General features: G+C 33.7%; 1 protein-coding gene across 1 annotated transcript in view; it reads right to left on the reverse strand.

The window, feature by feature from the left end:
* Positions 1–26,750, reverse strand: part of LOC123551073 (golgin subfamily A member 2-like) — a 53,656-nt gene that overhangs the window by 26,033 nt on the left and 873 nt on the right. The window lies entirely within an intron of this gene.

The raw sequence follows: 26,750 nt of genomic DNA on the forward strand, positions 1-26,750 counted from the left end.
AGTTTTTCCCTATATAAGTCTATGTAAAAGATGTGACCCCCAGGGCAGGGTTATATTTGATCCTAGGGAAATAATTTGAACAATCTTAATAGAGGACCACTAGATGATGTCACATACAAAATATCAAAGGCCTAGGCCCTGTGGTTTTGGACAAGAAGTGTTTCAAAGTGTTTCCCTTTATAAATCAATGTAAATTATAACAAGAGATCACAGAGTGATCTTGGCGCCCACCAATGTGCCATTTTTGAGTGTTCCAAATTTCAAGACTTACTGACTAGCTCAAGGTCAAAATTTTTTCATTTCCGTAACACCCAAAATCTTGAAAGGGGCCCAAATTTTGAAGCTTAGTTTTGAAAATTAAAAGTGGGTCACGGGTCCAAAATAAAAAGTCAAATTTTTTACTTCAAATACAAACTTTTTTTTTGGGTCCAAATTTTGAAGCCTTACCTTAAAAAAGGGAAAAGTGGTTACGTCAATAAAAAGGTCAAAGTTTGTTTCGGTAAAAACAAAACTAGCATGGGGTCCAAATCAAAGGGCTGTCTTGGAAAGTAAAAGTAGGTCACTGGTAAAAAATCAAGGTCAAATTTTTTTTCGGAATCAAAACTATCATGTTTTTCCAAAATTTTGAAGCCGTCCCTTTAAAAAAATGTGAAAGAGTCACTAGGTAAAAGTAAAGGCAAAGGTCATTTCTTTTCACAAACTACAAGGGCCAAATTTGAAGGCTGACTTGAGAAATGAAAATGGGTCACTAGCAAAATCAGGTAAAATTTTATTTCAGAATAAAAAACTATGCATTGGCCAAATTTGAAGCCTCCCTTCAAAAATGTAAAGTAGGTCACAGTCAATGTAAAGGTCAAAGTTTTTTTCGGTAACAAAACAATGCATGTATCCAAATTTAAAGGGCGTAGCTTGAAAAATGGAAAGTAGGTCAAAGGTAAAAAATAAATGTCAAATTTCTTTTTAAAACGGGGAAACATCATAGGCCCAAAATTTTGACCTGTACCTTAAAAAATGTGAAAGTAGGTCATTTGTCAAAAAAAGGGTAAAAGTTTTTTCCCGTCCAAAAAATTTGCTTTGGGGGTCAAATTTGAAGGCTGACTCAGAAATTAAAAGGTCACTGGGTCAAAATCAAGGTCACCTCATGAAAGGGTTTCATTTTGCCCCTAAAAAATATACTGGGTCCAATTTGATGTTTAGTTACTGACAAAAACATTTAAAAAGTTTTTTCCCTATTAAGTCTATATAACCTGTACCCCCGGCGGGCCAATTTTTAAACCCCAGGAGGAAATTTTAACAAACCCTGGTAAAAACCATAGATGATCTACTTTAAAATTAAAAGCCCTAGCTTTGGGGGTTTGGGACAAAGTTTTTTCAAATTTTTTCCCTATATATCATTAAACCATATGCCCCCAGGGGGGCCATATTTTGCCCGGGGGTAAATTTTGAACAATTTATTTAAGACCACTAGATATGTACAAAAAATAAAAAAGCCCTAGCCCGGGTTTTGGCAAGAGGTTTTCTTTTTTTTCCCTTATAAGTCTATATAAACCAGTGACCCCCAGGGCGGGCCATATTTGACCCCAAAAAATTTTTTGAACATTTTGGTAAGGACCACTAATATGTTTTTCATATAAATATAAAAAGCCCTGGGCTCTGTGGTTTTGGACAAAAAGGTTTTCAAAGTTTTTCCCTATTAAATCAATATAAATTATAAAATAAAAAAAGGGCCATACCCCACTCAAAAATTTTGAACCACTGTTTTTCGGGGGACACAACTAGGGTCCCAATACATCATTTAAAATTTTTTGGTCAAAACCCCCCCCATTTTCTGAGGAATGCGAAAACGGAAATTGTTAACGGACGGACACGGACGGGCGGAGGAATGACGGACGGAATGACAAAAGGGCGACCCGACGCAGAGTGATTTTAATAGCCCACCATCATCATGATGGTGGGCTAATGAAAGAGTGCTCAATTCAATTACATTTATACATGATAACTTATTCAAATTTGTTTTCTAAGAAAAGTAAAATTGTAAGAAAGGACTTCCAACACACTGTTAGCTGTATAAAACAGTTCCGATGATTTCACGATGAAGGTATAGCACATCAAACTATTAATAATGCACTGACCATATTTACGTAAAAACTTCAGCACTTTTTTAAAGTACAGCATCAAAAATTTAACATTCTTAATGCAGTTTTTTTTTCAGGCCAAAGGCAAAAAGTATGTTTTCTTCCCCAATTTCAAAGCTAAAATTCCCAAAGTTTTTTTTTTTTAACTTTTCTTTTCAAATTTTTCAAACAAGACTGTACCTATGAAACCTTAAACATTTAAACACAAACAAATTTTTTTAATTTTAAAGCTTTTTGACCATTATTTTCTTAAATGTGATTTTTTTAAAACATTTTTTTCAATTCCCCAATTTAACCTTTTTTTTTCGACATTTCCTTGCAAAAGGGTCCGGCCCCATTCCCAAATTATTGGGGGAAAAAAACTGAGTAAAATGCACATTCGTATTCCTTTTCTTTTGGGTTTTCTATATTTGTATAAAATAAATTTCTGTAACAACTGTCTCACTGAATATCAAGGCATGTACGCTCTTACGGATATATATATATGGGGCGTTCCATGAGAAAACCCGTATTAGAAAAAAAAAATCAAAATTTGGGTAATAACTATTCAAAAACATTCTTTTACTTTACATCGAAAAATTTAATGATTATCTTCACCTTTTAAAACTCAAATTTTTAATTTGTCACCGAGGGGTTTTTTAGACTGACTTAAGAACGCGAAAGCGTATGACGGTTGTGAGGCTTGATTTTTAAGTCATTAATGGAAAAAATTATGCAACCTTTCTTAAAATCACATTTGAAAATTTTGGGAAAATTTTAAAAAAAAGATTTTTTCTGAAAAAAAACTTAACCCATATTTTTAGTTTCATTTTAGCCTTTTTCTAAATCCTCTATATTTTTCATGACGCATGGGTTTTGGGAAATTTTTCGTTGCCCGAACCAAAAAAACAAAATTTATATAAAAAATGGGGGAATTTGATTGGTCTTAGATGAAACAATTTCAATAATTAGTTCTGTTTCGGGCAACTAAGAAAAACGCCATTTTTTTATTTTTACCTACTAAATTTTACAAGTTCTCATTCATAATACAGTTTTTCCATGAATGGGCCCCTATATAGAGCTGCCAAGCAGTTGTTTTTTATTAACAAAACATTTAATACAAAAAAATTTACATCAATAGGAAAAATATACAAACTGGAAACACCAAAGAAAAATGTAACAATACGAATATATATTAGGGCTTCCTGCTAAAAAAAACACATCTACACATTCTTTCAAAAAAAGCTCTGTAATACATATTATCATAACAAACATGCAAAACCACACCACATAACTTTCATAAATAAATCTAGTATCTACAAAAATATGAGCCATCCTGAAAAAACCAAAATAGTGGTTTGCGACCAGCATGGACCAGACCACCTGCCATCCGCGCATCGGTCGGGGCCATGCGTTCCTAACATTTCCTAATGGCAAAGATTTTAAAGCGAACACTGGTTTCCCGACCCAAATGCGCGGATGCCAGCTGGTCTGGATCCAGCGGTCACAAAACCCCCTATGTTTTTTTTCTCATGCGCGCTCTATAATTTTGAAATGTCAATGCTGACACGTTTACTTTTCTTATTTTTTCCAATTAAAGATCCACTGGGTTTTGAGCCGATTACAATTTTTTTTACCACACTAATCGAAAAAATCTTATGTACCAAGCATCTATTTTAATCACTATTTTACCCCCACATGATCACATTTTCAAACACAGAAAACTATAATTGTATCTATTAACGATAAGAAGTTTTGACACTAAAAAAATTTAACCCCCCCCATAAGAGCTTTGAAGGAAACTTGGCGGCGACAACCAAACCCTGCCCCCCTTTTTTAAAAAACAGCACTTACTACCGGGGAAAAATTTCACAGATAAAAAAAAGCCAGAAAATAGAAACTCTTTACTCATTTTGAAAAACCTAATAAATGATCATTCTAATGTATTGCAAAAAACCTAAAAAACTTTCCCATAATGTTCATAATTCAGCAAAAGTTCAATAACACCTTTACAGAAAAAAGGGGGATGTTACTTTAAAAAGTAATTGTGCAAACACCATCTTTGTATCCTGCAAAACGTGCACCCTTCTACATATCAAAACTGTACATATGCAACAGTTTGGTTTAAAAAATTGTTTTAAATAATCTTTAGCCCAGAACACCATGCACATTTTCAACATTTGACCTGCTGTCATTTCGGGGGTATCACACCCAACTTCACTGAAACGTAAATATTCATATTCATCATTAAAAAAATACTAACCAAACCTCTCTAAAAAATACAAGAAAAAAACTTGAAGATTAGAAAAATAAAGACTTTTAAAAACAAGAAACATGCCGTGAAAGAGCCCCTTTAAAGAATTCAATTCCTAAACAACCTGACTCTAGAGAACTAAAAAATTCACTAAAAAAGCAAGATGTTTTATTAAAAATTTTTTATAAAAGGCAACAATCTCTGTTCTTGAAAAACCCCTTTCTTAAACACCCTACCATAATATTGATCATATATATTTTAAAGGGCCGGGTGAATTCTGTTTAATAATAAAAGGTTCGTTCACATCAGGGTTTTTTTTCTTTTTCTCTATAAAATTTTTTCTTTACTATTAATTTCAGAAATACACTCCCCTAGTTATATCAAATATACACTCTGGAAAATTGATCCGTCTCTGTCTATTTTTCCTACCAAAAAGCAAGGGAAACTGAATGCAGCATTGGGGGGCACACCTAAAAACGTTGCACATTCTCAAAGAACAACAATCTCACCCAAGAGTTCTTTGCCAATTTTTTGGGGAGCTAATAAAATTGTGAGGGCCTGTTCAAAAGCTACATCTAAAAGGCAGACAAGAACTACAGTCGAGCAAAAAATTTCTTGTAACCGCACCCCGTTATAACCAAAAACCCAACCTTTTGAAGACACAACATGAAACACAGAAAAAACTTTCAATTAAATATTTCAAACCCCCAGCTTTCTGAGGCACTTAACAAATGTGGCCAATAAAAATTTATGGGGCAACAAGAGGAATATTTCCCAATTTTTTCCATTTTACTTTAAAAAGCGCGGGAAGTTAGGGGATGGAGGAGAGGGCATACATGTGGATAAAATTCTACAAAAATATTCATATCCCCTGTAATTTTATTTTGGGAAAAGGACTTGTCCTGATCTCTAAAAACAATAAAAACAACGTAAAATAAATTATAAACAATACATCATACTTCCAAATGAGTTAAACATCATTTTAATTTTGGTTTTTGAGAGAGACTGCCTTTTTCAAGGAGAATAAATCTAATCATTAATAGACAAGAGTTTTTCAAAAAAAATAGTTAAAAGTTTGAACTTAAATTTTAAAAGTAAACCACAACTTTTCCCCAGAAACAAGGATCAGAAAAAAAGTTGTTTTTGCCAATAAATCAGTGCCCTACCCAAATTTTTTTTTGACATACAAAAAATAAAGAGACAAAAACACCTACATTAGAAAACATGTTTTTTGTACAAAGGTATTAAAAAATGGGAAAATTCGATTAGCTATATATATATGGGAAGACTGAAATGCCATTCTCCTGATATGAGAAAATTCTTGTAAAAATTAGGGTTACATTGTCACAATTAAGCTCATGCTCAACAAATAAAAGCTAAACTGCAATCTCAGCTTTTATATATCACCTTAGACCCAGGTCTAATGTGTAACAATGAAGTTATTAGTAAAATTTCGGGTCCATAAAAATTTGAGAAAAAGACACCCATTCACGGGGAAATTTACTCCCAGTAAAGACAAAACTTCATGTGATCAACTAATTTAAGAAGCAAAACGACACAAACCCGGGTTTTTTTCACGTTTGTTAGCACTAAATTAAAATATTTTGTCTTTAACACCTACACCAGTCGGCTTTTCTGAAAATGTATCAACTATATTGTCTTTATTTTCATCTACAAAAACTGTTTCCTGTGCTGAGTCACCTACTTCTATAGAGTTTGTCACAGGCCCTGGTTCCCTGTCACTTATATTTCCACAGAAACCTCAGGGGTAAATTTTATCAAAGTTTCCTGGTTAACTAAACCCCTTTCTTTAAATTGTTTTCTCCAACGCGTTAAGTTTTTTCTTGTTTTCAGTAGCATATTTTGGTTTCCTTTTGGAATTTCTGTTTTGGACTTGATGTGTTTTCTTTAGACTTTGGACCTTTGCCCTTTTTCTGAAAATGTTTTTAACGCAATAACCAAATAATTGTAAAACTTTCGGTTATGTTCTTCAGTGACAATCTTATATAACGAAGCATGCTGTGAAAAGAGATTTATTGTTTCGACTGGATTTTTTAATTATAATTAGTCCCTAACAATTATCTATGATTTCACAGAACGGTAGTTATTTTCATTTTTATTTTGTGCCAAAAGGTCAAAATGGGCCAAAGTCACCTCTGAGGGAACCTTTAAGAGCTTATTTTTTTGTTGTGTCTTTCCACCCAAAATAAATCACTTTTTTTATAGATGCAACAAAAACAAAAACATAACAAACAATACTCAAGACGTGAAAAAAAAAAAATTTAAAACAGGGTAAAAACACATATTCAGTATAAAGCTTTTCTGGGCTAAATATAAGTAAAATTTCTTTGTAAAAGTACTCTTTTTTTTTACCATTTTAAAGGGGCACCACCCTAGATCCTTTAAATTGTGCCCACCCCCTTTTTTCTATGCAATGGGAGTTCTTTAATACCAAGAGCAACAGATAACTGTGTATTTTTGTCCTTATGGGGATAAAAATCTGTAAAAAAAAATGCCATTAAAAATTATTTTTGTGAAAAATTAAAAAAGGCATATGTAAACCCAAAAAAATCCCTTAATTTGCGAAAAAGGGGGAACAGGGAGGGGTTTGTTTTAGAGGAAAAAAAGGGGGGTTGTATCATTTTTTTTGGTTGGTGGGGGAACAGTTCCAAGTTGGGGGGAGGGGGTTTTTTTAAAAGTTTAAAAGGGGAAAGGGAGGGGGGTCAAATGTCACCAAAGAATGGGGGGGGGGGGGGGGGGGGGGGGTAATTTTTTTAAAAAAAAAAAAAAAAACAACAACCCCCAGGGAAAACACCCAATATATTTCCCAAAACTTCGGGCAAAACCAAAACCCAAAAACTGATCTATTTTTATTTTTTCGTGGTCAGAGATCCACAACCACAAAACCCTTTTCAAAAAGGAATTTTTTTTTTGGTAGTGCCCTGGGCCGTCCGGTAAATGGAACCCTAGCCTACTTTTAATCTATTCAAAAGTTTTAAAAATATAGGGGGAGTTTGCTGTGACTTTCAGCATTAAAATCTGTTTTTCTGGGGGTGGGAAAAAAAAAAACATCTTTTTTCTGGGGGGGGAAAAAACAAATGTTTAACTTTTTTTTTGTGTATGGGATGGGTTTTTTTTAAATTATTTTTTCGCTAAATTTTGGTTTTTAAAAAATTTCAGAAAATTTTAAAATAAGAAAATTTTTCCCCTTTATGTCAAAATAATAATTAAAGGTAATTAATAAATTGTTTGGTTTTTAAACCCTTTTCCCCATTGATAAAAAAAATTATTGATAAAAAAAAATTTTGTTTTAAGAGTTTCCGGGTGTTACTAAAATATCACTGTTTACAAAAAACGTGGACTTCCCCGGGGTCTGCCAATTTTTCCCCCCGTTATCAAGTTCAAAAAAAAAAAAATACAATGGAATTTTTTATACAAAAAAGGGGCGACACCTTTGTACCAGGCAACTTTATTTTACCACTTTGACACCTTATGTAAACCACCTATATATTTTTATTTGTAACTTTTTCCCTAGTGTAGTACTGTAATAGGTGATAATTACCTGGGAAAAAACTTTTATTTTAATCACTCAATATAAATTTTTCTGTTTTAAAAAAATTAAATTTTATATTTTTTCATTTTATAAAAAACATCTTGAAAATTTAAAATGACATAAAATTTTTGTATAAAAATGAATAACAAAAGCACCGCCCGCGGGGGGGCTGACCAAATCATCTGATTTTTTTTGTATAATAGAAAAATTTTCCTACCATGATTTTCTAAGTCTAAAAAGGGCCATCACTCTTGCAAAAAGCAGGATAGAGTTATGTTTCTTGATGTACAGTGTCCACTTATGATGGTGAAAAACTGTTGCAAGTTTTAAAGCAATAGCTTTGACAGTTTATGAGAAAAGTTGACTTAAACATAATATTCAACCAAGAAAATGATTTTTCTAAGTCCAAAAGGGGCAATAATTATTGCAAAAAGCAGGATGGAGTTATGTTGCTTGCTGTACAGGGTCAGCTTATGATGGTGAACAAGAGTTGCAAGTTTTAAAGCAATAGCTTTGATAGTTTAAGAGAAAAAGTTGACCTAAACATAAAACTTAACCAAGAAATCAGATATTTTCTAAGTCCAAAAGGGGCCATAAATCTTGCAAAAAGCAGGATGGAGTTATGTTTCTTGCTGTACAGGGTCAGCTCATGATGGTGAACAAGTGTTGCAAGTTTTAAAGGAATAGCTTTGATAGTTTAGGATAAAAGCTGACCTAAACATAAAACTTAACCAAGAAAACTGATTTTCTAAGTCCAAAGGGGCAATAATTCTTGCAAAAAGCAAGATGGAGTTATGTTTCTTGATGTACAGGGTCTGCTTATGATGGTGAACAAGTATTCCAAGTTTCAAAGCAAAAGCTTTGATAGTTTAGGAGAAAAGTTGACCTAAACATAAAACTTAACCAAGAAATCTGATATTTTCTAAGTACAAAAGGGGCCATAAATCTTGCAAAAAGCAAGATGGAGTTATGTTTCTTGTTATACAGGGTAAGCTTATGATGGTGAACAAGTATTCCAAGTTTCAAAGCAATTGCTTTGATAGTTTAGGAGAAAAGCTGACCTAAACATAAAACTTAACCAGGCAACGCCGACGCCGACACCGACGCCGACAACCGCTCAAGTGATGACAATAACTCATCATTTTTTTTCAAAAAATCAGATGAGCTAAAAATAAAACATAAGGCTAAAAAAAAATATGTGTGGTTCAGGTAACCCGACCGACCCTATTTGTTCATCGCCGACCCTAACACTTTTTTTATAGTTTTTTTGTGGTTTTTAACCTGGTACGAAAAATATACGAATCAATGCAAGCGTCTTATCGATTACGATTTCAACATGGCAGCGGCTAGTGTTCTCGCAGTGACAGTGGAAAAATGTGTTCACAGCGACCAGAAACGCTTTATGAAGGCAATTCTTCACTCGTCCCTCGTCGGAGATGTATTTATGGAAATTCATAATCAATCAGACAACTTGAAAACTGGCGGTTTCGTGTGTTTTGCAAGTCGGGAATTGCATGACAAAAACACGTTCGAGGTACGAACGATTAAATTTGCAACATTTTTTATGTATAAATGTATTTATATTAAAGCACATGGACAGTTTTATTTGATATATTTCAATGTCGGTTTTAACACTCGGATGTGTCTTTGTTCAATTCTGCTTGGATGAGATGGGGAGCCCCTGATTGGATGTAGAGCCCGGCCATTGGTCACATATATTAAGACCATGTTGCCAATTTTGATCAAACTTCACTGGAATATCCCTTTGAAAGTTCTTTTTTGTTTATTGGATAAAGCATTGAAATCAGTGCAGAACTCAACTGCAGATTAAGTAGCATTTTTGTATGAGGCCTGTTTGCCTGGACAAGGATTTGAACCTTGGTTTTAATCCAGAGAACAGATTATGTCTTAACCACTAGACCATCCTGGCACCACGTAGTAGCCTATTTATAACAGAATGCCACTTAGAAATGCATATATTGTTGAGATGCTTTCCATGTGCATATCTCACAGAATTGCGACCAACTATGTCTGTACCAACTGGCGTCAAAGGGGGAAAGAAAAAAAAAAAAAAAAAGCCTACCTACCTACCCTATTTTTTTTACCAATGTTACCTGAACCACACATATTTTTTTTTAGCCTAAGTGGTATAATAATATGGATAAGATATGGTTCTTAACTTTGTCTTTGAGGTAAGAATATTCAAATATAACAAGTGCATATAATTTATTTACCTTATTATGACAATTAATAATTAAAATTAATAAAAAGCGTATCAAGTAATGTAAAATATAAAATTTTGATCAAATCAAAACAAAAATGATAATCCACTATATCTGATATTATGTGGTACATAAGGTGTCCAAAGTGGTACATAAAGTGTCCAAAGTGGTACATAAAGTGCTGGTACATAAAGTGTCTGGTACATAATGTGACACATTCGTATACAAACACAATCTCTCCTGTACTAAATATATATTCACTCAAAATTTTGTTTTCAGACAAGAATTGAAATAACAGGCAAAATGATCAAAAGAAATTGATTACTGAATGGCTGAATCCTGAGAATTTGCTAGGCGTCTGGTAATTGGATGGCTAGAACGTAAGCTAGTCCGGTGGGCCGGTAGGGATAGAGTGCGAAATGGACTCCATTTCGCGAAATGGACTTTACGTCTACGAAATGGACTTTTATTATTTAAATTACGGTTTTAATTTCAAATATATCTGTATTTTCTTAAATGAATATGATAGAGAGGAGTTAAACCTACGTGATGTTTATTTTTGATGATATATTGGTCAGGTTAATAAAAGAAAATTTACGTTTTATCAAGACCGCGTCCTACGAAATGGACATTTTCATGCAAAATCTTATATAAAATGGACTTTTATTTTTTTAATTGCGGCATTAATTTCAAGGATATATGAAATTTCTTGAAGATAGTTTTCAAATAATAGTTAAACCAGGGCTTTCGGTAGGTTCTGAAACTCAAGAGTCATTGACTCTTCAGCCTAAATTTTCAAGGGTCAAAATCAGATTTTCAAGAGTCAAGATCAGCTTTTCAGGGGTCAAGCTACATGTATACTGTTATTAATGCAACTCCCACAGACTTTATCTAAAACTAGTACATTAGTCATAACAGATTTTCTTAAGTAATTCATATTTTAGTTGTCTTATTTTGCACATTGCCTAAAAGTGGGTGGGGTTTAGTGCTTTGCATGCTTTTATTATCAGCAAATTCTTCTAAATAAGAGCTGCTTTGGCAACAGTGATCATATTTTTCGTAAATGCAGACGTTTTATTGGCTTTTTATTAAGACTGTACTAGAAAAATCTTGTAAGAAATGATAAAAATGTCCGAAAATGGCGGTCTCGAAAACGAGTGACAAATACGGAAAACGAAAGTAACATTTGAAATTCTTGAAAAAATAACTGTTTTAAATTTCATTTTCTTATCATACCACGTATAATTTCTGCTTATTTAATTTGTTTTGGCCCAAACAAAGCCTCGGCAATGATAATAAATTTGCTATAGACCGTGACGGCCGACCGGCTCATGTAATCGTATCGAGCACACAAAATAATTAACAAGTGGCACAAACACGATAATCTAAGGCTGCATTGTTTATCAATTAACTTTTACACATTGATCAATAAACACCTTTGATAATGACAAGGCATATTGTACTAAATACAAACCGCGAGATAATCACTAGTCATTTGGCGCGTGGCGTGACTGACATCTGTCGGTAGCTAATTAACATACGACGCTCCGCCTACTGCCATATTTCCGCTTGTACCGGCGAACAATATTGAAATTCACTGGGATTTTGATTGACAGGGGGCAGAACTATCAAACTTGAGACGCATCAAAGTAAATTTCCGCGAGTCAAGCCGACGCACGTGGCGTAATTTATGCGGGTCAAATACGAGTTTTTCTCGATGTTCGCGGGTCAAAACCCGGGACCTCGGGTCAACCGAACGCCCTAGTTAAACCTTCACATTGGTCATTTTAAATGATATATTTATCTTATTTATAACCAGAATAATACAATTAAGTAAGACCGTGTCTTACGAAATGGACATTTTCGTGCCAAACTTGTACGAATTGGACTTTTATTTTCTTTACTGTTACTTTAATGTTGATGATATCGGTATTATCTTTGACAGATATGATAGATTGGAGTTTAAGGTACATGTTTGACTCTGTTAATAATATGTCGATCTAATTTTCAATGGAATATTACTATTTATTGCGACCACTCCTCGCGAAATGGACATTTCCTGCCACACTTCTACGAAATGGACTTATATATTCTTCATTGTGTCTTAAATTGCAATTATATTGGTAATTCATGAAATAGATATGAAACATAAAAGATAAACCTATACGCTGATTATTTTTGAATCACGCAATGTGTGCCAAAAATATATTTTTAATGTAAAGTTTGGTTTTAATTTCAAGTATATATCGGTTTTACCTTGATGAAACACAGATTATCTTCTCATATTGTAAAGCCCACATATATCAATAACACCATATGAAACGGACAATTATTTTACAAAATATTGTTCGAATTATAGTGTTCTTGTGGTTTTAATTTCAATGATATTCGTATTTTATACGGAACAGTTTAGATAGTTTAAATGATGACTTTATTTTTTATGATATAGATATGTCCCTTAAGAGTTAAAAAGAAACACTTTCAAAATTTATCGACGGTGTTTTTCCAAGTCATAAAGAGTTTATTTAATTGTAATTATAAAAACTACTATTAATTTGAATTGCCGCAGTTATTTCTTTTTCTTTTTCCTTTCTCGCATTAAATTGCCCGATGATTGGATTATCACACCTTACTAATCAGTGCATGCACGTGTATATTATTAGTGCCTCTTGCATGACCACATGTGTATCTTTACCATTGTCACCTTACTAATTATCGTTGATTAGAGCGGCATGGATGTCTGACATCAAAACAGTCAAAGGTAAGTTTAATAACAACAATTATAAAATTGAGAAATGCCAATTAAATAAAATCATAACAGAAGATGAACAATAATAAAAATGCTAGCCGTAAAAAACTTTCCCGCTGCCACGGAAGACATTGAGTTTAGTATGTTAAATATATAGAATTTATAATCAAAATAGTCTTCGTCGAGTTACAAACACTTTTCAATTTTCATTGGTAAGAATTAGTAACAAGAGGGCCATGAAGGCCCTGTATCGCTCACCTGACCTATTAACCTAAAGATCATCAAGATCAACATTCTGACCAAGTTTCATTAAGATATGGTCATAAATGTAGCCTCTAAAGTGTTAACTAGCTTTTCCTTTGATTTGACCAGGTGACCTAGTTTTTGCCCCCACATGACCCAGATTTAAACTTGACCTAAAGATCACCAAGATTAACATTCTGATTAAGTTTCAAGAAGATACAGTCATAGATGTGGCTTCTAGAGTGTTAACAAGCTTTTCCTTTGATTTGACCTAGTGACCTAGTTTTTTAACACACCTGACCCAGATTTAAACTTGACCTATAGATCATCAAGATTAACATTCTGACCAAGTTTCATTAAGATATGGTCATAAATGTGGCCTCTAAAGTGTTAACTAGCTATTCCTTTTATTTGACCCCCGTGACCTAGTTTTTGACCCGACATGACCCAGATTCGAACTTGACCTAAAGACCATCAAGTTTAACATTCTGACTAAGTTTCATGAAGATACAGTCATAAATGTGGCCTCTAGAGTGTTAACAAGCTTTTCCTTTGATATGACCTTAGTGACCTAGTTTTTGACTCCATCTGACCAGATTTAAACTTGACCTAAAGATCATCAAGATTAACATTCTGACCAAGTTTCATTAAGATATGGTCATAAATGTGGCCTTACAGTGTTAATTAGCTTTTCCTTTGATTTGACCTGGTGACCTAGTTTTTGACCCGACATGACGCCGATTCAAATTTGTCCTAAAGATCATCAAGTTTAACATTCTGACTAAGTTTCATGAAGATATAGTCATAAATGTGGCCTCTAGAGTGTTAACAAGCTTTTCCTTTGATATGACCTAGTGACCTAGTTTTTGACCCCACCTAACCCAGATTTGAAACTGAGCTATAGATCATCAAGATTAACATTTTGACCAAGTTTCATTACGATATGGTCATAAATGTGGCCTCTACAGTGTAAACTAGCTTTTCATTTGATTTGGCTTGGTGACCTAGTTTTTTATCCTACATGACCCAGATTCAAACTGGACTTTAAGATCATCAATATTAACAATCTGACCAAGTTTCATGAAGATACAGTCATAAATGCGGCTTCTACAGTGTTAACAAGCTTTTCCTTTGATTTGACCTGGTGACCTAGTTTATGAACCCAGATAACCAAATATCGAAACTCGTCCAAGATTTTATTAAGGGTAACATTCTGACCAAGTTTCATTAAGACTGGGCCAAAAATGTGACCTCTAGAGTGTTAACAAGCTTTTCCTTTGATTTGACCTGGTGACCTAGTTTTTGACCCAGATGACCCAATATCCAACTCGTCCAAAATTTTATTGAGGGTAACATCCTGACCAAGTTTCATTAAGATTGGGCCAAAATTGTGACCTCTAGAGTGTTAACAAGCTTTTCCTTTGATTTGACCTTATGACCTAGTTTTTGACCCCAGATGACCCAATATCGAACTCGTCCAAGATTTAATTGAGGGTAACATTCTGACCAAGTTTCATTAAGATTGGGCCAAAAATGTGACCTCTAGAGTGTTAACAAGCTTTTCCTTTGATTTGACCTGATGACCTAGTTTTTGATCCCAGATGATCCAATATCGAACTCGTCCAAGATTTTATTGAGGGTAACATTCTGACCAAGTTTCATTAAGATTGGGCCAAAAATGTGACCTCTAGAGTGTTAACAAGCTTTTCCTTTGATTTGACCTGATGACCTAGTTTTTGATCCCAGATGACCCAATATCGAACTCGTCCAAGATTTTATTGAGGGTAACATTCTGACCAAGTTTCATTAAGATTGGGTCAAAAATGTGACCTCTAGAGTGTTAACAGTCAAATTGTTGACGACGGACGGACGGACGGACAGACGACGACGGACGCCGGACACAGGGTGATCACTAAAGCTCACCTTTGAGCACTTCGTGCTCAGGTGAGCTAAAAATAATTCGCCTGTTATACGTGCCATTAATAACAAACAAGGGAATATCTATGATATATTTCTTTATTTTGTTGTACATATAAAAAGACCAAAAAAAATAATCTGATCGCTTCCATTAAAATTATCATGTTGATTAATTTATTGTTTTTAGAAGTGTATTCTTATTTCGTATTTGTCAACAAGTGTTATTCATTATTCTTTGTTTGGGTTTAGACAAACGCTCTCCCTACTGAGCAAAGCGGACGGGCTTATTCATTAATCTAGTCTATGAATGACAATCCTTTGAGCTGTAAGTCATGGCACATTAAATCCAGGGGTATTCACGCGAAAAATGGTTAATTTTCCCTACAAATTTTATTTTTATTAAAGCCCTCAAGTACTCCCCATATCACGGAAGCTTATACTGATCACCCTAGTAACCGACATCATATATTTCCTCAATATATAGTTGAGAAAAAAAAGTAAGAACACACATTCAAATAGTACAGACAATGTTCCTTTTTACCTATTAGTTACGTTAATATTGTATGTAATTTAGCACTGTCGTTCGAGATATGTGTTTACAAAATATATCGTCCTTAAATATTACACGTTATCAATTTGTAGATGTATGGAATATAATTTTACTTATAAGATTCCTCCGAGTTGTGAAAAAAAATCTATACAAGAAATATTCGATATTCACATGCAGTACCAATCAATTCTCCTAACACGTTTATTACTAAAAGATATGACGGATTAATTTTCAAGGCTTTATTCAATCCCGCCCACTAACAAATTAAAATGACCACTGTTTAAGAAGCGCCTCCCTCGAATTTTTTTTTTATCCAATGGCAAGTAAAACTTAAATATCATTGAAATTAAAGGCCTAGATTTTGGCAGTGGGCCAAGGGATTTTTGTCTTCACCAGCACAGTTGGGGGCTAATGACCATCACAGTATGGCTCCAATAAACAAGGGTCATTGTTTATTGGAGAGTCAGTCTACCTTACAAGTGTATCTATTGGTGAGAAGGGGAAACGATGTAATTTATTTTAAATTAATGAATAATTGATAACTTTTAAAGTTATACTCATTTTTTGGCATTTCTATGTAAAGAAAAATATTTATTGATCAAACACAAATAATATAATCAGAAACTTATTTTCACAATAATGAAATAATGAGAAACTTACTTAAAGAAACATGCAAGTTTTTATTTTTTCAAATTCTGTCTGGAGAATTGTGATATTTCTGAAAAATGTGACTTTCACTCATCTAAAGCTTGCAGAATACTGTAAATAACATTAATTTTGTCTAAATTGAAAACAGAATGTGAATTTCAATGTTACAAAGCAAAGCATGAAAAAGGTCCCTTTTGGCAACATACCGAAAATGAAAATTGAGTCAAAGAGCTATAAAAATAAATGTATTGTATACTTCTTTGATTGAGTATAGATGGAACACAATAATTTTATATTCAAATAATGTTGATTACTTGAATACATGAAAATCATTTCCCAAATCGAAAAATATTGTTTGTCAGCACAAAGAACACAGGAAGTTTTCATTATACTTGTGTTTTATTATCATTATTATTTTCAATATTATTACTGTATCTTTTATCATCCTATATGTAATATAATAATAATAATAATAATAATAATAATGATAATATACTACTACTACTACTACTACTAGTAATAATAATATTAATGATAATAATGATAATAATAATAATAATTATGATTATTTCTATTATTATTATTATCATTATTGTAACATTAAAGTAATAGTTATTATCATCTACATAATATCAAAATAATAATTATTATTATTATCATTCCACATTTACTGAAGAAAAATTAATTTCTTTCAACTCCACTGCACACATCTTCATGGTCTAGTTGGGGTCCCTGCTGTGCTAATTGCCCTCTAATCAGTTGCTATTACATAATCGCTGATAAGCAGCAGATAAGATGGGAGTTGTATATTGGATTGGGGGGGGGGGGGGGGGGGGGGGGACACTTATATAGTAGTGAATCTAGGCCTTTAAAGCCAGAGTTAAAAAAATAATTGTCCATTTCGTAATTTTTTTTCGTAGAACTTTAGCGCGGTCTTAATTAAATATAATATTTTGGTTATAAATCAGAAAAATATTTTATCAAAAGTGACCAACATTTAGTCTTACCTGTCATATCTTCTTATGGAAATACTGATAACATTGATATTTACGTCACAATTAAGAAAATAAAAGTCCATTTCGTAGAAGTTTGGCGCGAAAATGTCCATTTCGGAGGACGCGGTCTTAATAACTTGTAATATTTTGGTTATAAATCAGAAAAATAATTTATCAAAGGTGACCAATATTTAGTATTACCTTCTACCTATCTTATCCTTTTATGAAAATACAAAAATCATAGAAATTAAACCCACAATTAAAAAAATAAAAGTCCATTTCGTAGAAGTTTGGCGCGAAAATGTCCATTTCGGAGGACGCGGCCTTAATAACTTGTAATATTTTGGTTATACATTCAAAAAAATTATTTTTCAAAGGTGATCAATATTTAGTTTTACCTATTATCTATCATATCTATGGAAGAAAATACATATAACTTTTCATTAAAGCCACAATTAAGAAAATAAAAGTCCATTTCGTAGACGTAAAGTCCATTTTGCGAAATGGAGTCCATTTCGCACTCTATCCCTACCCCCGGTGGGCCGAGTCCGGTTCTCCAACCAATATAGACTTCAAAAACTTATCTGTTGCTCTGAATATCAGCTTTGCTCAAGCAAGCAGGATTTGGGTATTTTGACTTGGTTATACAATATTTGAAAACATGAGGTTAACAGAACTTCTTGCTTCATGTTCTTTGCCAAGCTACCCGGGGCCGGGCGGAGGGTGTCCGGCACAGAGGGAAATTTTATAGGAAGTGGCTATTCCTACGGTCCCGTAAGAATAGCCTCACAGGCTATTCCTACGGCTCTCCCGTAAGAATAGTGAAATAGCCCGCAGGTGGCTATTCCTACGGCTCTAAAGACAGTTTGTATGTCCACCTTGTATTGCATTGTACTGAATTAATTCAACTGGTATATTTTCGAACAAATTGTTTACTTTTCAGTTTCACACCCAGGGCGCCCCCTCCCAATAATTTGACCAATTAAGCTAATTCTCTTAACAATCTTTTGACAACGAGTCAATTTTAGCTGTGTCCTGCAGTTTTGTAGTTGTTTTTGAGGTTTTAACAACCACTTTTAAAAAAAAACAAAAAAAAAAAACCAACAAAAAACAAGAGGACCATGATGGTCCTGAATCGCTCACCTCTTCCCACATGACCCAGTTTTGAGTATGACGTCGGTTTTTCTATTATTTGACATAGTGACCTAGTTTTTGAGCTCATGTAACCCAGTTTTGAACCTAGATATTATCAAGATGAAAATTCTGACCAATTTTCATGATGATCCATTGAAAAATATGGTCTCTAGAGAGGTCACAAGGTTTTTCTATTATTTGACCTATGGACCTAGTTTTCAAAGGTACGTGACCCTGTTTTGAACTTTACCTAGATATCATCAAGGTGAACATTCTCACTAATTTTCATGAAGATCTCATGAAAAATATGGCCTCTAGAGAGGTCACAAGGTTTTTCTATTTTTATACCTACTGACCTAGTTTTTGATCGCACATGACCCAGTTTCGAAATTGACCTAGATATCATCAAGGTGAACATTCAGATCAATTTTCATGAAGATCCATTGAAAAATATGGCCTCTAGAGAGGTCAAAAGATTTTAATTTTTTTAGACCTACTGACCTAGTTTTCACCGCAGTTGACCCAGTTTCAAACTTGACCTAGATATCATCAAGATGAACAATCAGACCAACTTTCATACAGATCCCCTGAAAAGTATGGCCTCTAGAGAGGTCACAAGGTTTTTTATTATTTGACCTACTGACCTAGTTTTTTAATGCACGTGATTTAGTTTCAAACTTGACCTAGATATCATCAAGGTGAACATTCTGACCAATTTTCATGAAGATCCATTTAAGGGTATGGCCTCTAGAGAGGTCACAAGGTTTTTCTATTTTAAGCCCTACTGACCTAGTTTTTAATCGCAGTTGATCCAGTTTCAAACTTGACCAATATATCAAATTTTCATGCAGCTTCTTTAAGCCACGTCCTTTAACAAGCGCATGTACTTATTTCACATCTGCCAAAAAAGTATCTATTGTGAAATTGGCGAATTCACCCAGATTATCCCCTTTTCAATAAAAACATGAAAATGTACTCAGAATGTGAAACCCCTTATCTAATGCATTGTTTTATAAGAAGACTTATAATATTTTCTACATGTTCACAAGCACAGGCAGTAATTGTGGTCTAAACTGAAGTAAAACTCTTAAAAAGAAACTTTGAAAAATTAAACAAATTCCTTGAAAAACAGTACAAACTATTATCTGATGAATTGTTCTTCCACCACTATACACCATTTATCTACCTGGTACTAACAACATACCGGTAATTATTGATTTTTAACCAATATTTGCGCTAAGTTCAGTGATTTGAATATTACTTCCTTTTCTTTAAAACAATGTAAAATAGCACTTACATATCTTAAAGACAATTATCTCTAAGTGAACTGAAAAAATAAGGCAATTAATTTGGATGGCAAGATATGGGAACCACAAACTGTGGTTTGAAATGAAATGATAATAATTTTTACCAAAGTGCTCCATGTAATCTTTATGACTTTATGACTTAATTTTGCATGTCGATGACCATCAGGCAAAATCAACACCTGTATATACTTTTCGTTTCTAATTAATACTTAGTATAAGTATTTTTTTCTTGAAAATTGGCATGCACACGTAGAAATATATACTTAATAAAAGCTTAAAAGGATTTTTAAAAAGTATTCAACACTTTAGATTTTATGTCTTGATTTTGCCTTTTACTTGAGATTTCTTCGCATATAAATTCTGTCCAAATCAACACCCTCAAAGGTTTTTCGTGAATAAAAGCTTAAAATGATTCTTTAAAAAATCACCACTTTAAATTTTATATCTTGATTTTGCCTGTCATTTAAAATTTCTGCGTATACAGTAGAATCTGGCGAAATCAACACCCGTATACGTTTTTCGTTTCAAAACCACCTTATATGTATCTGTTTTTTCTTGAAAATTGACATGCAAAGTTCTCTCTCGATGTGATACTAAAAGGTAAACAATTTGTTCGAAAATATACCATTTAAATTAAGTCCGTACAATGCAGTTCAAGTATGTTTTCCGTGACTATTTGATAAACGACATTGTGTCTGAAATCATTAGTCCTCCACCTCTGATAATTCATGTGGGGAAGTTGGCAGTTACTTGCGGAGAACAGGTTTGTACTGGTACAGAACCCAGGAACACTGGTTAGGTTAACTGCCCGCCGTTACATGACTGAAATACTGTTGAAAAACGGCGTTAAACCCAAAACAAACAAACAAATCAAGACGGACATACAAACTGTCTTTAGAGCCGTAGGAATAGCCACCTGCGGGCTATTTCACTATTCTTACGGGGGAGCCGTAGGAATAGCCTGTGAGGCTATTCTTACGGGACCGTAGGAATAGCCACTTCCAATTTTATATTGTAAGGATTTTTTCCCATCTAACTGCACTAAAATGGATAAAGTTGAATTCTTATTACTCGTCTATGTGAGAACTCGAAGAACAATCAACGAGAGTATTATTGAGTCCGAAGTTTACGCATAAACCGTACTATTTTGCGAGCTGCTGCTATCTTCTCTCTTTTTGCACTGTCGGCCATGTTTGACAGGTGCGCACACGAAGACGGAAGTGCAAAGCTAAGTTGTTTACAATTTCCCTCGAACTGACCGAAATTGAGATTCACCATGTACTCAAGATTTAGTGCAATGCAAATATATGTAAATAAATACCTATAAATCCAAACATATGAATAGCCGCGTTCACATAATTCTTAGCGAATTTATTAAAATAATTTTGTGTTTCTGTAAAAAAGTATTCTGTGTTTGTTTGCATGTAAGCACCGGTAACACGGTATTCACGTGCACAATTCTATCGTCCAGATGGTTCCAGTCCTCAAGTGTTTTCACGAGAAGAGAGTTTATTTTACACTGGTCTGTGTGAGCAAATGGTTATATGATTTTGTTGTTTTGATTTAGCCTGCCAGTCATAATCGCTAGACTATTGTTCGGCAGTAGATAGTTGAAGTTTGTTATTGGCTTCTCTTTTTCCCCACAATATTTGTTGCAACAAAGCGACTGATTTTTTCTACTTTTTATTGATTCTGTAGCCTCTTTGCAGACGTGTGTGATTCGATTTGTCCATTTTAATCCTTAGAAATAGAAGTTAAAGATATGGATCGGAGTCAACTCGTTTCAATATGGTGTTTTCAATTCGTAGAAGTAGGATGACTTGCTCCTGACACTTAGAATGTAACATTTACTTGCGTTACATTTCATTTTCCAAATTTCATTTCCCACTCTGCATTCCAAATTTAGAGACTTTTCAAATCCATTTGTGATCTATTATGGTCGTTATGATTTCGGATTTCATACAATAAGCAATCATCTGCATCACCCATCACTACTATCAAACGACCTTTCAACTGTTTCTGATTCTTTACAATTTACATGTATAACACTATAGCGTCTACTGGTACTTCAGAAACATTTATGTCATTGATGTTGAGCGAGCATGTACTTTCATTTTCAACAGTTCTTCTAATTTTTGAACTTGGCACAAGCGGAACAAAGTGATTTGGTTGCAACTGTGACGTTGGCATAGCCATCTGCGTCCACAGGACACACAATTCTGGTGCCATATCTCAAACAAGTTAATGGTTCTGATGTGTAATCTGAGAAGTTTTGCTCCGGGTAATAGGATTTTATTGTTTGATTGAGCCCTGCACATAAAACGAATATTTGATCTATTCCAGAGAAACTATTCATCACTACTACATCATGCAGCAGTTTTGAAAATTCATGTTTCACTATTCTGTTATCTGACAAGAATTCATTTGAAGTGTTCTAATTCTTGTTTTCTATCAACACTGAAGCAGACAACAAATGTATGCTGATCTTCCGTACAATTTAAGCATAAAGGCACTGCTCTGTAGAGACAATTGGCGTCGCCTAAGGTTTTAATTGGAACATTATTCGCTACTTTTGAGGGATAAAACATTCTTAGTACATCAGTCGAGGTCAGATCCTCGCTGCTTGATGAATACGTTACATCAGTCTGTATAAAAGCTATGTTGTAACTCTCTAGAAGTTTTCTTTCTGATTTTGCGGCATTGTTAAGTTCAGTTTTCTTTTTTGACTGCATCGCAGACTCAAGTCTCAAGAAAATGTGCCTTGTAAGTATGGACGTTGAATTACTCATAATTTAATAAAATAAGTATTTGACGCAAAACCTGAACATATTATCGAAGGTTTTATATATTCTGCTGTTTCTGCCATAAGCCATATTTTGCTTTAAAGGTGATCATTTCCTGACATTTTTCAGTTTTTATATATTCTGTAAAGATTTATTTAAGTTATTTATATATATAGATGGTTAAGTTTCGAACAAACTTTAGAGTTTTCAAAGATTTGCATTACAAATACATTCATCTATCTATTTACATTTTGTTTCAGTCACTAGATTATGAAAACAAGAATAACATCTTGTGATAAATTATAATCATTATTATATGATAGATGACATTATTATTACAACTGTGATATCTGAGAAATATTGTGATTATTTATTATGCTACGTAATTTGTATTGACATGAAGTGCACAAATAAAATTATTATTATTACATTAAAGTTTATAATTTATTATTATTACTTCCCTTTTCTATCACGGATGCGCAACTCTGTTTTTATTTATATCGAAACCAGAATAATTATACCACTCTTTGACATATTTAAATTCTATGTAATGGATCTTTTTGTTTAGAAATAGATCTGTAACAGAATATATGAACACTGTGATTGGCCACCAGCTAATTGTCGGATTCGACTCGAATCACTCATTCAGCAATTAAGTGTCACACAGTTCAATTAAAGACAGCAACACAATTAAATTAAAGACAACAGTTTTTTTTAACTGGCACGAGCAAATTGTCGGGTTAAACTGTATTCACTTAATTAAAACGGTTTGATAAATGCCATCAAAATACCTGCTGGAATTATTCACTCATATCAATGACATTATAATATATAAAGTTTAAAAGATATTACACCGACAGTCTACTTTATGACTAAAATGGCTAAAGTTGTATTATTCGGCAATAGCTATATCAAACGTCTTCGCTTCTTTGCGAGGATCGAATAGGATTACACATCCCTTACAATACACATTGGTATGGAAAAGGAGGTCTGAGATGTAGATTTATTCTCCAGATTAAACTTTTTATTTTATATATTCAATTCATTTCAATCTCGATTTATTGCGTAAAGCATGTAAATACAATGTCTATAGCAAGTACAAACATAAAATAATATGAAGCACACAGAGTACAAAATTATTTTTTAAGAAGAGACAATAAACTAATAAGTCAATAAACGACAATTTTTGTTGCGGGTTTACCCGCTACCAAAGTTACAAGTGTATTTCTGTCAATCAATAGCATCTTTATTTGATTCCTAATCACATCCAAAGGATGTTCATGTGCTACACAAAATAGTCCCATTCATGAACAATGCGGATGACTTATCAATGATCAAGCAGTATTCAACCTGTATCCATTCACACTGACCATTTAGATTATACAAGATCTATCAATGATAAGGTATTCATCACTGATTTCCAGCAGGCAATTTAGATAAGTTCATATAAGATCAGGCAGAGTTCATCTTAGATATGAGGCACATTTGAATTTGTTTCTCATACATGTATATTCTAGATTGGCATTTAAACAGAAAATAAATCCACCAAAAACCCGCAACCACCAGACATCTCAAGGCTTTGATTTACAATGTTGTGACAAAACTTGTATAATAATTTCATTCTAATAAATAAAGCGTGTTACTTTTTTAACAGTACAGATCTTAAGTAATATATATAGTGCTGATCTAGCTGATGTCGTGTGTGCTTTCCGGTGATCTCGAAATGTCAACTGTCAGTCAAAATTGAGTTCATATGTCTGTTTTTGCTGTTTCATCAATTCTTGTGGTAATCGTTTTCTTTTATTAATGTTTCTTATCAAGTACTTATAATTATGAATTAACTTTCTTATTTTATAAATAAAGCGTGATATTTTTTTAACAGTACAGATCTTAAGTAATATATAGTGCTGATCTCGCTGATGTAGTATGTGCTTTCCAGTGATCTCGAAATGTCAATTGTCAGTCAAAAATTGAGTTCATATAAGTCTGTTTTGGCTCCAAGTAATACAGTTGATATTGTTAACTAAAATATAAATATAAAAACATACAAATGACATTTTTGTTTTGTTATTTTTTTTTTTATTAATGGTATTTCTACAATAATACTTCTGTTAGTGCTTTTCGGTCTCAAATGTTATGCGTTTATGAAATGCCTTTCGATGGCTTTTGCGGCCATGGCTTAATCATGACTGAATCAAACAGAGTCTGCAATTTTCACTGTTTGCCTTGTTGTCGGTGCTTCCGAGGGATCTATTTTTCAGATTATAATTGCTATCATAGACACAACGCGATCGCATTAATTCTATTTTTTTTTCCAAACATAATATATATTTTAAATATATCTTACATTACTTTATCCAACGGTTTTCTTTTTTTCCTGACCTAAAAGCACTATTCAAATGAAAATGGTCACATTATCATAAAATATAAATCTATCTCAAACATTAGACTAAATAAATAAGTAAAACCACCTAAAAGCATGTAAAAAGATAATATTACACACTATTTATAACAAAAACAGGTAATTTCAAATTCTTCAGGGACCAGAAAACACTCGTGTAATGTGTATTATCGTACTACTGTAGTATATGAAACATAATTAGTTTGAATTTTATCAGATAATATGTTTTTTTTTCAACAGTTAATCAATTTAAAACACTGAAAACTCGACCAGTTTTTAAAAAGAAATTTGAGTGCTTTCCGGTGTTTCGGTGCTATCCGCTGCTTTCAGTCATTCTATGCACCGCAATTTCTATACAGACGCTCACGGAGTAATAGGTTTGTAGTAGGGTAGAGTAAAAGGGTGCACCAATGCTACCTAGCTATGAGCTAGCTTTTATATTGACGTAGTAGAGTATCCGCCTTAGATGTGACAGGCCCCGGTTCGGTTCCCGGACATCCAGCATGATTCGGGATTTGAACCTTTATATAAATACTCAGCCAGTACATTAGCAACTGGCTATAGCTCTAAATTAGCTTCCAAGTTTCAACCTCGCGTCGTTTGAGTTTTCCTTCTATTTCTATGTGACCGCATCACACAAATATCCTGCACGTGTAAATAAATAGTCCCATATTTATTTTTTTATAATTTTGGTATTGTGTGAGTGTGAGTACTATTATTTTAAACAATAAACAAAAACAAGCAGCAACGGATTCTAGAATAATTATGAACTTTATATTTACATTCGAAATATTCGGAACCACTCCGCTTTAGGGTTAGGGTTCAATGAAATGTTGACTTTTCAGGTGTATCGGTTGAAATATCACTCAAGCACTGACCATCAGTCCTTTCAGAGCTTTGATTATAATACATGATGGCGAAAATCACGTATACACTGAATATATCTAATTGTTTAAAAGCATTGATAATTAGATTCCTTATTTCTTGACTGGTGATTTCAACTTTTGTTTGTTATTACTTATCTATCTATCTATCTTCCATTTAGTCAAAGCCCTGCTGGGGACCTAGACTTTTCGCATCAACTAGCAAGCATGTTAAAAGAGTAAAAAGTAGTGGTAAAAAGCAAGAAGGAGAATGGTTAAAAACAGGTTAAAAAACAGGGCAGTTGTATTTAAGGTGAGATGTGCTTAATCTGGCTTACAGCCTGACTGAACACTGGCCCAGACGAGTTGACAACATCTGAAGGAAAGGCATTCCAATGATATACTGTACGAGGAAAGAAGGAAAATTTATGATAGTTGGATGAGGGTGATACTTGAACGAATGCCTGGGAATGAGTGGTTCTGGTTCTGGAAGATCTAGTATTGGGTGTTAGGTAGTCCGGTAGTGGGATGGCGACCTGGTTATGCAAGATGTTATAAAACATAACCAGGCGCTGGTCAATGCGACGGAGTGCAAGGCGTCGCCAATTAAGGGAAGTCAGCATGTTGTCTACACTGGATATACGGCCGTAATCATGCTTGACCCAGCGTGCAGCCCTGCGCTGCACAGACTCAAGCTGATCAATCAGAGTATCAGAGTGGGGGAACCACACAGTGGAACTGTACTCCAGCTGGGGCCGTACGAGTGTTTTGTATGCTTGTGATTTTAACCCTTCTGAGTGCAATTTGATGTTACGTCTTAGAAAACCCAATGTTTGATTTGCTTTTTTGGTGATGTTGTCAATGTGGTGATTCCATGTAAGGTTGTGTGATATAGTTATGCCAAGATATTTTGCAGATGGTACTGTTTGTAAGATGGTTTTGTGTAAAAGGTACTGTGTTGGTATAGGTGTTTTTCACTTAGTGATCTGTAATACTTGGCATTTAGACGGATTGAAT

The sequence above is a fragment of the Mercenaria mercenaria genome, chromosome 15 (assembly GCF_021730395.1).
Source record: "Mercenaria mercenaria strain notata chromosome 15, MADL_Memer_1, whole genome shotgun sequence".
In the NCBI taxonomy this organism is placed as follows: domain Eukaryota; kingdom Metazoa; phylum Mollusca; class Bivalvia; order Venerida; family Veneridae; genus Mercenaria; species Mercenaria mercenaria.